Raw genomic sequence first — 13,627 nt, forward strand, 5'->3', positions numbered from 1 at the left:
GTTACTGGTGTTTTTTTTCTCCATTTGATTTAAAACTGTAAGTAAAGGGATTTGGAAAGTCAGGGGTAGGATTTCATCTGTTTAAATCATAAGTATCAATATCAAATCATCCAAACATACCTAATTTAGCAGGATTCAGTTTGCCTTTCCCAATGGGATTCATCAGTTGGCAATTTCCATTCAGATCCTCAGTTACTGACTCCTTCATGTGAACTTGATTACACATCTTGGAAGAAAAAAAAATACACAAATCTAAATATCTCGATTGTATCTTTCACTAAAGTCATTCGTCTTCATATTCGGCCATCATTTCATTCTAACTGAATAAACGGATGTTAATGTCCTCTGTCCACTGACATGGAACAGAAGAATGCAAACACAGGTAATATCGAAACAGAGTTTATTGAAACACCAGGGATGAAACAAGGCGAGTAACTTTGCGGCAGATCAATGTGGTGATACTGGCAGAGAAGTGACAGTTCTTTCTGTTGCAGGTGGTGAATAGAGAGTGAATGGCAAACCGGATGACTGGAGGATGCGCTGATACTGAAGAAGAAGGAAGCAGTGTAGCCAACTGCTTTCAGTCTCTAGATGACATTATACTGGCAAGTCCACTGATCATTATTAATATAAATATAGATCAGTGGGTGAGTCACGGAGTCTAGATAAGGTTGATACAAGAAGTTAATAGATTTGTCGCTAGGCTTTTGAAAAAGTCTCAAAAGGGGTGAGGAAGTCACTAAATCTAGTGACAAAATCGCTAAATTGGGAGCACTGGAAGGAAGACTGGACAGTTCGAGACTGAATTGTACAGGCACGTTTCAACAGGTGAGTAGTCAGGTAAGTGTACAATGTCGAAAGACGAGACCAGACAAAGGTGAACTCGCGTGCGTGGGTATATATTGTGACTGTGATGATGATTGAATGCAGGTGGTGCTGATCAGTAGTCAGGTGATTGGGAGTGTGTGTAGGAATCTGGTGCATTTAAGGTGCATTCCTTGTAATTCCTGTAGTTACGAGATTCTAGCTTGTAAAAAGCGTTCACGTCCTCGTAGAGCTCGTAATTACAGCTTGTAAGCTGGGAGTTTTCTGAAAGCTCCCAGATGTACCACATGGCCGCTGTACTACCTGACTGCTGTAGATTCATAGACGTTGATAGTGGTGCCATGGAAACGCATAATTCACAATCCGAGGACGTGAACAGCTCCGAATACAACGTCACGTGGTAAATACGAGGTGGTGTGAACGCAACATTACATCCACCCTCATAATGCAATTAGGCCTATAATAGGATTTTGGCAATATTGCGATTAAACTTTCTAAACTAAATAATAGTAGTTTTGGTGGCCTGAAAACGCAAACTTTTGAAAATGGGTTTCAAAAGTGCAAGTTTTTTAAAATGATAAGGTTGTCATGTTTGTGTAAACTGCAAAAATGCGAATCTATGAAAACGGTGATGGCATGCACATGTGTATTACATGCTTAGTCTATCCACCTTATTTGTCAACGCAGAATTAAAGTCCCTCTGTGGTGGAAATCAAGTTTCTAATGTTGTTTATATGTCTATGGGGTGTTTTAAATATGCTTTAAGATAAACCATATGCATAGTATTTTCTCTTTAAAACTGCAGTGAACCAAAGACAGTCTCAAACCTGTGGTTTGAAATCGCTGGTGTTTCTTACATCTCAAATTACCTTGTAACCAATCATGTCAACATGACGGCAGGCTCCCAGACAGCAACACAGTGTGGCCCAGATCCAGCCCACATCTGGTACATGTGGATTACACGTGGACCAGATGTGGGCCAGATCTGGGCTGACACTACGTTGCTGTCAGGGCTTTAGCATATCATTAGCCATGACTGCTTTGAAGCAGGGGAGTCTCAAGAGAACATAACCTGATATATTTTTCTGTTGATATAAAAATCGGGGGTAGATTTGGCAATAGTGGGTGTATGATGAATATAACAATGTTAATATGAACTATATGCCTTTCTCCACTGATGTTAAGGTGTTCAAAGAAGGGATGGCTTGATACCACAATTTTGGCTTTGGTATGGTACCACAATCTAATACCAATATATCGATATTAAATTGATACCATACAGGGTCTACATTTTGGCACAGGTATTGCGCAAAATTTTATTAATTCTCGCAGGTTTGCCGTTTACAAAGCGAATTACCGCAAATGTTTATTAGTAAATTAATCAACACAGATTATCACATCAAATCAGTCATTTAAAACTTTCTTTAAAGTAATTTTAGCAATACTTTCTCTCCCCTGTGGCCCTGTCTATCTCTGAAAATGAGCAAATTGCTTCTGGCTTCAAAAGACATTGCGTCTGTAATATAAGTCAGCTGCGCAATGTGATACAACACTCTCATTCGCGTTTCGGACAACTGACGGAAATCACGTAGCTACGTCTTTTTAAAACTTGCCAATTTGAACATCCAAGCGATTTTATCATTCAATAGTAACGTACTTGGGAGCTCTTTGAGAGATGGTTTCTTTGCGCTAACAACAGTATCATTTTTGGCCAAATTGAGTTGTTTTACCTTAAACGGTCAAATACATACACAATTGTCAAAATGTCCATCTTAGTGAGTATTCACAAAAACACAGTAGGTTATGTCTTACGTGAATTTAAACGGTTTAATAGTATGTGTCATCGCATGTGCCTCAAAATACATGTTGCTGTCTGTCACTAAATAACGTTTGTAACTTTAAATTAATCGTAAGGATTCACCTATTTAATCTATTAACAGTGATTATCCAGTGTTATTTTTCATTTGATTACATTCAATTTCTGTAACTAGCATCTCTGTACATGAATACTACTGTTAGAACTACCTAAACTACCTAAAGGTGCAATATATAAGAATTTTGCAGTAAAATATCCAAAATCCACTAGGCCAGTGTTATATATTTTGTTCAATTGAGTACTTACAATATCCCAAATATTTGCAACTATTTGTAAATCGTGAGAAAATTGCAATTTTAACCAAGGGTCCGGGACGTGTGAGGAGTCGCCTGTCAATTGCGTCATACCCGCGTTACCTTCGGTTTCCGGTTTTATTTTGTAGAAACCATGGAAACACCAAAGACACTTTAAAATGAACATGTTTTAAAAGACAAGGGAACAACGGTTTTGATACATTTATAGACAGAAAACTAGTTATTGTTATACAGCTCAAAATGTTTAGTCTTATTGTTTAAATCTAATTTTCTTGATTTTTCTGTGAGTACCATGCCTTACCATGCCTCAGAGAAAAACACTATTTTGTCAAGTAGCTAACAGCATAATCAGTTTTATTTTTAGTAACAGTAATACAGCATTTTCTCCATCATACAATCCATTTTAAAATTAATTGCATGCCATTTATCAACACAAGCCATCCAGCATTTAATATGATATTCTAAAATCGATCTATCTTACTGCAGTGTGCAACAGTGTCTCACAGCAGCCGCCGAGCGAACGCACAGACTAACGTTATAACATAATTTTCAACACACTTGAATGTATCTAATATGATAAACAGAGCTGCGTTACCTCATACTCATGACCTGAAAAATGGAAGCAGCGCCGGCGATTGCCTTATTTACCTAAGGCAATCGTCATATTGTCCAGCCATAAAACTTGTATAGTTTTTGTTAGTGTTTATTTAAAAACACCAATATTTAATTGATGAGTTGTCAACACCAATATATAACAATACAATATATACGGTATGATTTTACCTCAAAAACCAACAATTTGACACGAAATTATAACTGCTCCATGTTTCAGATCCATGTTTCTCTACTGGAGTCCAGCTGTTTCTGTGAATTGCAGTGATCCATTTGCTTCTTTTTTCTGTAGTTTTCTGCAGTTTTTAAATATATACCTCAGGTTTTGTGTCAAAGCTATTTGTACAGTCAATCGCAAAGCTCTTTCACGTTTTGGATGCGTTTTTTGTGTTTTTCGCAGCATTCACGCCGAAAACCAATGCTGCCGCTCAGTCTTACATGCATACCCTCTATTGCAGAGAATTCCTCACTTCCGCATTGAAAAATAAAGTAGATAGACTAAACACGCTAGGCCTAATACATACGTGCATGCCTTCACTGTTTTCACAGATTCGTGTTTTTACAGTTTACACGGACATGACAACGGTATCGTTTTCAAAAACTCGCATTTTGAAACCTGTTTTCAAAAGTTTGCATTTTCAGGCCACCAAAACGCTTTTTTTGTGTAAATGAATGGCCAAAATGCATAAAAGGTTTTCCGTTTTTAGTTGAAAATGGTGACGTGTAAATAGTCCCTCAGAATATATCGTTTTATTTAAAAAAAATTTTTTACTATAGGGAAGAGCTCAGTGCAGTCACAGTTTTGACTGATGTTTATGACTGATAGTCACAAGCTGAACAATTTCCCCTAATGTCCAATTCAACTGAACTGACATATTTCTGTCTGTCACCTATGTGAAGGGGAAACCACCCTCTGTGGTTTTACTCTGAAAATGCTGCAATAGACAAAAATCCTTTTGAGGTATATCTAATTATGAACAGTTTATTTCTCATTTGGTATTTCTTTCAATAGCTAAACCTTCTGTGAAATCATGTTGATAACAGAATTGCTGATCATATTTGACATCCCTATTTTTATACATACCACAAGGCGCTCCTCTTCTGATATCAGGCTTGAAACTACAGATGCAGGTCTCAGGCTTTTTAGTTTTTCATCTTTAAAAGATATATTGATGTTATAAGACTTTTACAGTGAAAGTAATTCTGTAAATCAGTGAGGACATTATTATGAAATGAACAAAGTTAACATTTTGAAATTAGCTTTATTATGAAAAGATACTAAAGACAAAGACACACTTACCGTTAAAATTTACTTTGACACATTCATCCTCTGGAGTGCAGCTGAAAAGTTTTCCATTTGTTGGGGAAGGAACAAAAATTCTAGAACAGGACAAATTAGGACAATTTTTCTACAACAGCTCAGTATTCTATATCTATATTTAAGCTATATCTATCTATCTATCTATCTAATATATATATATATAGTATATATATATATATATATATATATATATATATATATATATTAGTAAAATGTCATAAATGACTAACCCATCTTTTAATTGAATAATGGTTTGCCCAAAGAGTGGATCATCCTTTATGAAATGCTTCACTGGAGATATTTGATTGTTGAACCCGGTCACACTGCATACTGTAACATACAAAATATACAAAAATTCAGACTGCAGAATTTTCTTGCATAGGTACACAGTAATGAGATTATGTTTTTATATTTGTTTCTACTTTTGCCCAGATATTTTCAGATTCAAATAAATACGTGTTTAAAACATGCCCAAACAGAAATGTTTTAGATAATTATTATAAACATTAATTTTCAACTGTAAATAAATGCATACCAATCAAAAATAGAAGTCCGTTGTACATCTTGTGAACTTGATCAATTCCACGCTTTAAAAAAACACATCGGCGCACTGACAGAAAGCAGCTGGTTGTGGTGTTGAAGGTAGAACTGAACACATGCCTCTATCAAACCCTCCTCCTCCACACACTTCAGACACAGTATTTACTCTATAGCTGGGGTGTCAAACTCATTTTAGGTCGAGAGCCGGATGGGAAAAAAATACAACCATGTGCGGGCTGATTTTTTTTTTGAGCTGACAGTTACATTTATATTAACCATACAATCTACACATTAATTTGCAAGAAAAAATACTGCTATTTGAAAACTGCATTTGTTTTTTACTGCAAAAATACTTTTTTTTTTTTTTAAATAATATTTAATATTTTTTATTATTGATTTTTTTCAATAAAAATTTGGCCTTTTTTTCTTATTTGTTGTTTATTTGTTCTATAACAGGCCAAACTGGCCTTAAACTAAACATATGTGTTAAGCATTTGGTATACTGGCACCACTGCATTTTGAGCATGAGCAGTTGTTTTTGATTTAAATTAGATTGTATAATTTCAAGATTTACAGAAAAAACAGCATGGTCTGACTTTATAGCTTTGTTAAATGATGCTACATAAGACCTGCACAAATCAAAATAGCAGACGGACCGAATGAAAATGCGAATTCGCTCTCTAACAGTAGGTGGCGCTTGTGTAACAGCAGTGATATAGCGTTTCCTTGGTTACCGCTGTACACAAAGCAGCACTGCTCTTAGAAAATAGGCTACTGATACAGAGATCGAAACTTTTCTGAAGACAGTTCCCTTCTAAGTTACATTCATATAAAACCCAATTCAATATTTATATTTTTCTTCCTTCTTCAAACAGTGAGCTTGGCCTGGTACACATTACATGTTCAGTCTATAGTGTTTCATCGCCATCTAATGGCCAGCAAAAAATATGTGATGGCATTTGATCGTTTATAGCGTTTATAGTCATTTTCACAGATTTGTATGAATGGGGTTTGTTTTGACATTGGTGTCATCTGTACGCAGAAAAGTCAAAGGAAAAACTTTTTAAGTGTTTTAAACATAGTTGTTGTGTAAACATACCCTACGCTCTAATGACGGATAAAAACAGACATTAGCTGCTTTTCCACCGTCGTGCCGAACGGTTCTTATGATAACTTTGTAACTTCATTTGAGCTTGATTTTGTTAATAAAATAATGACACATGCAAGTATATGATCATAAAGCCAAAATATCAACTTTGACAACACTGTTTAATTATTCTTCAAAAATACAGTGGGTAGTAGTTTTGGTCAAGGTTTCCGACCGGCAGTGGTCGGAGGAGTTTAGGGGGACCCAAAAATGTATTTTGCCTATGTCACAATAAGAGGTAAATCCATCCCTGACTGCGGTAAATTATTCTCGAGTCCAAACCCTTTGCATTGCACACAGCTTATTAATAAAAAATACCTATTTCATAGCGCAAAACTCTTTTATCTGTTTTTTTTAGTGGTGGGCATAGATTAATTTTTTTTATCTAGATTAATCTAGATTAATTTTGGAATTAATCTAGATTAATCTAGATTAAAATGGCTCATTTGAATTCTGCCGAAGACATTCAGAATATGTGAGATACCCAAATTGTCCCTGCGTCCCAATGTCCGTACTATCCATCCTAAATAGTATGTGAGATTAAAATAAGTGTGTCCCAAAGCATAGTATGTTGAAAAGAGTATGCCAAAAGTCCCCGGATGGTCTACTATTTCCGGTAGATTTTCGAAGTGTGGATCCGTGCACACTATAAAGGCTAATATTGCCCACAACTATGGGAAGCCAAACACACCAAAAGTGGTACGAGGCAGCGGGGTGTTACAAAGCTCGCGCCGCGCTGACATGTCATCTGCGCGGATCAATGGACCGAGCCGCGCGACCGACTCGTCAGCGCAGCGCGGACGTGTTTTCTAGCGCCACCCAATGGGCAGCGCGGCGCGAGCTAATCTCATCCAATAGTATCCAGCTGCAGACCCGCAGCACCACAGTTTCAGAACCGCAGTTTCATGATGTCTACAGTATTTAACAACAATACTTTTAAATAAAGTCATTTTTCTGTTCATATAGGCCTAATATGCATAAGATATCATGATGTACAAAGAGCAAAATTTTAAAACAGCCTATATGTTAATGTCAATGAATGGATACAAACACAGTCGTGTATAGGCTACTGCGAGAATAGGCTACAACTACGCCGTTTTTATTTTTAAATTATTTTCTCCACGTTTTAAATAGGCTAATACAATGACACAGAGTTTGAGAAGATTTATTTATTTATTTATTTTATTAATTCAAACATATATTAATACATGTGTAACATTTGACTGTATATTTGATCGTATTATTTCCTTCATGTTCAAATTGTTACACATAATACTTACATTATGTAACGTAGGCTATTTAATGTCAAATAAAAATAACCATTTAAAAAAAAAAGCCTTGAACAAGTAAAACGTGTGTTGAAAACAAATAGGATATAAAACATTTCTAAAATAATAGGATTAAAACATATTTAAACTGCTCATAATAAAATAAAACAAGCAAAAAACAAATAATCATCTTAAAACACTTAAAGATTATAAGCCCATATCATGGCATTTCTGCAGAAAACCCTGTCTTTTCATCCCTGAAAACAAAATTAATAAGTTTATTAATATTTATTTAATATTAACACGATACATATCTTTGACAAATGCAAAAAAATCTTTAATGATAAAATGTAAATAATTCAATAGCCTAGCAGACACTTAGTAATACAAATACTTAGTAATATAAATATATAAATATAAATTCGTTCACCACATCATGACAGAAATATCATACACTCACCATATACACCTTCTGATGTCTCATTGGCTTAAATGCATGTTTCACTTGTTCAAGGATTTGGAATGATTAAATACATGTAGGCTTATATTTTGACATTAAATGCCCTTAAATGCCTCTGTGTCTTTATACTATTTGTCAGAAGTTCACAACATGAACATAAGGAAATAATATCACATACAGTCAAGGGAGACATTTTACTATATGGTTACACATTTATTAATATATTTTCAAAATTATATGGTTAAAAGTATTTGTTCACAGTTTATACAAATTAGTTCATGCCTTAACAAAACATAGTTTGCATTATCGATTAACTTGGTAATTAAAACTCCTCTTTGTACATCATGATATCTTATGCATATTAGGCCTATATGAACAGAAAAATGACTTTATTTAAAAGTATTGTTGTTAATACTGTAGACATCATGAAACTGCGGTTCTGAAACTGTGGTGCTGCGGGTCTGCAGCTGGATACTATTGGATGAGATTAGCTCGCGCCGCGCTGCCCTTGGGTGGCGCTAGAAAACACGTCCGCGCTGCGCTGACGAGTCGGTCGCGCGGCTCGGTCCATTGATTCCGCGCAGATGACATGTCAGCGCGGCGCGAGCTTTGTAACACCCCGCTGCCTCGTACCACTTTTGGTGTGTTTGGCTTCCCATACACAACCCATTGTGCGTTGGACGCGGATTCAGTTCAGAACTACAACAAACACGAGTAAAAAGTGTTAAAAAACTACAAAACATGGCGAATATGCACGATCGACGCTGAGAGGTTGTTTGAGTGACTAATAATCAGTTCAAACTGATAGAAAATATTTATTTAATCTTATATGTGTTATTTTTCATCTGCAAATACCAATGTGGACTTTTATAAAGATCTGATTGGCCATTAACTTTTAAATGCATCATTATGCATTAATATGAGGAGAGTTCTCCACATGAAAGACTCGCGACTGCAGATCAACGTGCTGCATTTCTCTCTGATACGGTAGGAAATTAGCTAAATGAAATGTGGAGGATGTAAGATGATTGACAGGGCAGTTTACGGTGACTGGATGCGGCAGAGAGCAAAGACGCAATTGTATGACGTGATAGTATGTCCCAAAGCTTGTCTACTCTTTTGCTACACACTCAAAAGTAAGTATTTTTGTTCACAGAACGAGTACATACTTTTAGGGCGTAGTATAAGTAGGCGAATTGGGACGCAGCAAATGACTAAAAGTAATCCGCCATTTTGTCCGACAAAGCAGATAGGAGTTAGAAGATTAACCTCGGTGGAGTTAAACTTTTGTATATTATATTTTGTATTGACATCTTTCCGCGTTTGAAACAACATTGATTCTCATGTTCATTCATGTTTATTTGATGCTATAAATGGACTCGTAGTAAGAGATGATCGGTTTATGAGCCTCTTTGAGTTTCTTTGAGGCATTACAGCAATCTGTCACGACCATGGTCACGACACATTAAAGAAAACGGGTTTTATTGTTTGAATTTCTTAAAAAACTACACAGTTTTAAAGCTGGGACTTTGTTTAATATCATAAGTAACCTGCTCTGTCTTGTCTATCGACGTGTTGTCAGTGTCCTCTTTGCTCCGTGATGCATTTTTCACTGTGTGTGGCGTGACAGCGCCACGGCTTGTCGGACAAGCAACAGTAACTAAGGGGGGCGGGTCTTTGCGAAGGGTCAGTTCAGCTAGGTATACATCCGCGCTAAAATATCAAGGTGAAAGTCATCATAGCTTGCGTAGTATAGACCCAGCTCCCAACCCGACCTTGAGAATAGATTAACGGCGATATTTTTTTTATTGCCCGATAAGAGTCTCACGTTAACGCAGCACGTTAACGCCGATAACGGCCCACCACTAGTTTTTTTTAAACTTTAAATGGATGTATACTCTAAACCCATTAACCTTAGGAACACCGAATAAACGTCTTCATCGAAAGACTGGGTGCTGTGATATTTGAGGGTGCAACATGTTTATTTATTTTATAAAATGAAAATGTCTTGCAACATGTGATACCAGCACATGTGATACCAGCTTGTGAGCGTGAGGCACAAGTTAAGAGTTAGTTCACCCAAAAAGTAAAATTCTGTCATTAATTACTCACCCACATGTTGTTCCACACCTGTAAGATTTTCGTTCATCTTCTGAACACAAATAAAGATCTTATTGATGAAATCTGAAAGCTCCTGTCCCTCCATAGACAGCCTACGCAACTGCAACCTTTGCGCTTCAAAAAGTTCATAAAGGGATCGTAAAACTAATCCATGTATTAATCGAACCGTTTATTTCAAACTTCCTGAAGAGACTCGATCACTTTTTATGATGAACAGATTTAGGCTTTTACTCACATATAAAGTTGATCAGCGAACATGAACAGAAGATCAACCGAACCTGAATGACGTGCGAGAACAAACCTCTTCCGGAAGCTTAAACATGCTGCGTAACACCGGTTTCACACAAACTTCCGGTGCATTCCAAATGGGATATATTGCCCTTCAAAGGGCACTTCAGAGTGAAAACAATCATGGCCGCCATATTGAAGGGTCGTTCCAAACCGAAGTGCTCAAAACTGGCCACTTCAAAGGGCCCTTCAGAATGAAGGATTTCGAAGGGTACTGTAACAAGGCGGGACACGAGGTCAGATCCATTTGCAAGCTTTATTTAAGCAGAGTTTGTGGTCAGACAGGCAATGGTAGAACAACAGCAAACAGGTATGGCAGAGAGTAGGCAGAATCGTAGTCGAGGAACAGGCAATGGGTCAGGGCTGGCAGATAACAATCACAAATCCAGGAAACAATAAACAGTCCAAAGGGCAGGCAGCAGAATATCGTACACAGGGAACAAACAGGATCAGAAACAGGCAGACAGACAGGGTAAATAACGCTTAGAATTGTTACAGGAGTAAACAAGACTTCGCAATGAGGTGGTGTGTGAGTGAGTCTTAAATAGTCCAGATAATAGGTTACAGGTGTATGTGGCAAATGATGATTGGTGTGGAGTGTGCATGTGACAGGCAGGGAGGATTATGGGAAGTGTAGTCCAGGAACTGACAGGAATCATGACATAATGCCCCCCTTCCGGAAGGCGCGTCCTTGCGACGTAAATGGCATGGATAGGGAGGGGGGTGGGTGCATTGGAGATGGGAACGGGGTCTCCAATGCAGGTCCAGGAACTCGGGCAGCCACGGTGGGTCAGGTGCCACGGGCAGCCATGGCGGGTCAGGTGCCACGGGCAGCCACGGCGGGTCAGGTGCCACGGGTAACCATGGCAGGTCAGGAGTGTCGGCCAGCCACGGTGGGTCAGGAGTGTCTGGCAGCCACGGCGGGTCAGGAGAGTCGGGAAGCCACGGCAGGTCAGGTGGCTCGGGAAGCCACGGCAGGTCAGGTGGCTCGGGCAGCCACGGCGGGACAGAGTCCGTAGATGACCATGGTGAGTTAGAGTCTATAGGTGGCCAAGGCAGTTCAGAGGCCATTGATGGCCATGGTTGTGCAAGGTCCCCACCCACAAGCTCCCCACCCTCATGTATATGCCCCCAACGGAGGCAGTGGCGGGTTCTTGGGCAAGGAGATGATGTGGAGCCGGCAGGGCAAGCAGCTGAGGTGGCATCGGCAGGGCAAGGAGCTGAGGTGGTGCCGGCAGGCAAGGAGCTGAGGTGGCACCGGCAGGGCAAGGAGCTCGGGTGCGGAGTCTGGAGCTGACTCGGGCTTGGGTGCAGAGTCTGGAGCGGGCTCAGCGAAGACTGGAGCAGCCATCTTGTCCGTAGACACAGGCGGAGCGGCCATCTTGTCCGTAGACACTGGCGGAGCAGCCATCTTGTCCGTAGACACAGGCGGAGCGGCCATCTTGTCCGTAGACACTGGCAGAGCGGCCATCTTGTCCGTAGACACTGGCGGAGCAGCCATCTTGTCCGTAGACACTGGCGGACTTGAGTGCGTTGCAACGGTGGTTTGAAGATCAATTGTGACTTGACTTTGCTCATGAAGATCAGTTGTGACTTGACTTGGCTCAGGGAGATCAAATGTGGCTTGGCTTGGCTCGGGAAGATCAACGGTGACCTGACTTTGCTCATGAAGATCAACTGTGACTTGACTTGGCTCATGAAAATCAGCGGAGACATGGACTGGTGTTGTTGTGATGGTGGCTGCCATTTTGTGAGTGTCCTTTGGTGCGGCGGCCATTACGTGATTAAGCGAGGTGTCGCATTTCTCCGCGACACCCACAGTAAATAGAGAGCCAACAGACAACAAAGCATAATCCAGAAAGCGATGAATGAACGCAGTGATGAACGCAGTCCCTCTTGTCTTAGTTTGTTCTGGAGAGGTCGGTTAACGCCATCACAGAAAAAGTCTATCAGTGCACAGTCAGGCAAATCTGAATAATACGCAATGTCCAAATAATCCTTAATATAATCCTCCAACGATCTTGGTCCCTGCTTCAGCCATAGCAACAGTTGTGCTATGTTCCTACCGGGGCATGGTACTTCAGGAAAGCTGCTGGAACTTTGTTTTGATAAAGTCTTCTGTAACGAAGCTGGACTCAGGCAGGGATCCATTTGCAAGCTTTATTTAAGCAGAGTTCGTGGTCAGACAGGCAATGGTAAAACAACAGCAAACAGGTATGGCAGAGAGTAGGCAGAATCGTAGTCGAGGAACAGGCAATGGGTCAGGGCTGGCAGATAACAATCACAAATCCAGGAAACAATAAACAGTCCAAAGGGCAGGCAGCAGGGAAGTGTAGTCCAGGAACTGACAGGAATCGTGACAGGTACAACTGATGGACACTTCGGGCCCCCATGATCCTTTGCACAGGGAAGATGTTTTGACATCACAGAATGGGTACAGGAGGCTCAGAGTTCGACTTTACCTAGAAATGCATGTACTGTATTTTTTTTGGGGGGGGGTAATTTTTTTACATTTTTGATAATACAATACACAAAGCACACAAACCCATCTTCTTTAATCTAATTTTGACTGTTAAAGTTTTTTTAATTTGACAATTAAAAATTACTACACCTGCTCAAAAGCATTTTTTAAATTCATGATTAATCTTGCATTGCATAATGTGTGCTTATACAAACCACAAGTAAATCACATTCATATATTTAATATGGACAAAATTTTTTGTTTGCAATTTCAAGAAGGCTATATTTACATACAACTAACCTGACAGTTGAGTCGTTCATACAGGTTTTGTAATGAAAACTAGTCTACAATTAAGAAACCCTTAGAAAATAGTAAACATTGTGATTAATTTAAAATACTTATAGAAAGGACCAATAAGAGCAAACGCATCGAGTATTCAAGAATATCAAGAAGT

Source organism: Megalobrama amblycephala, linkage group LG16, assembly GCF_018812025.1.
Source record: "Megalobrama amblycephala isolate DHTTF-2021 linkage group LG16, ASM1881202v1, whole genome shotgun sequence".
Lineage (NCBI taxonomy): Eukaryota > Metazoa > Chordata > Actinopteri > Cypriniformes > Xenocyprididae > Megalobrama > Megalobrama amblycephala.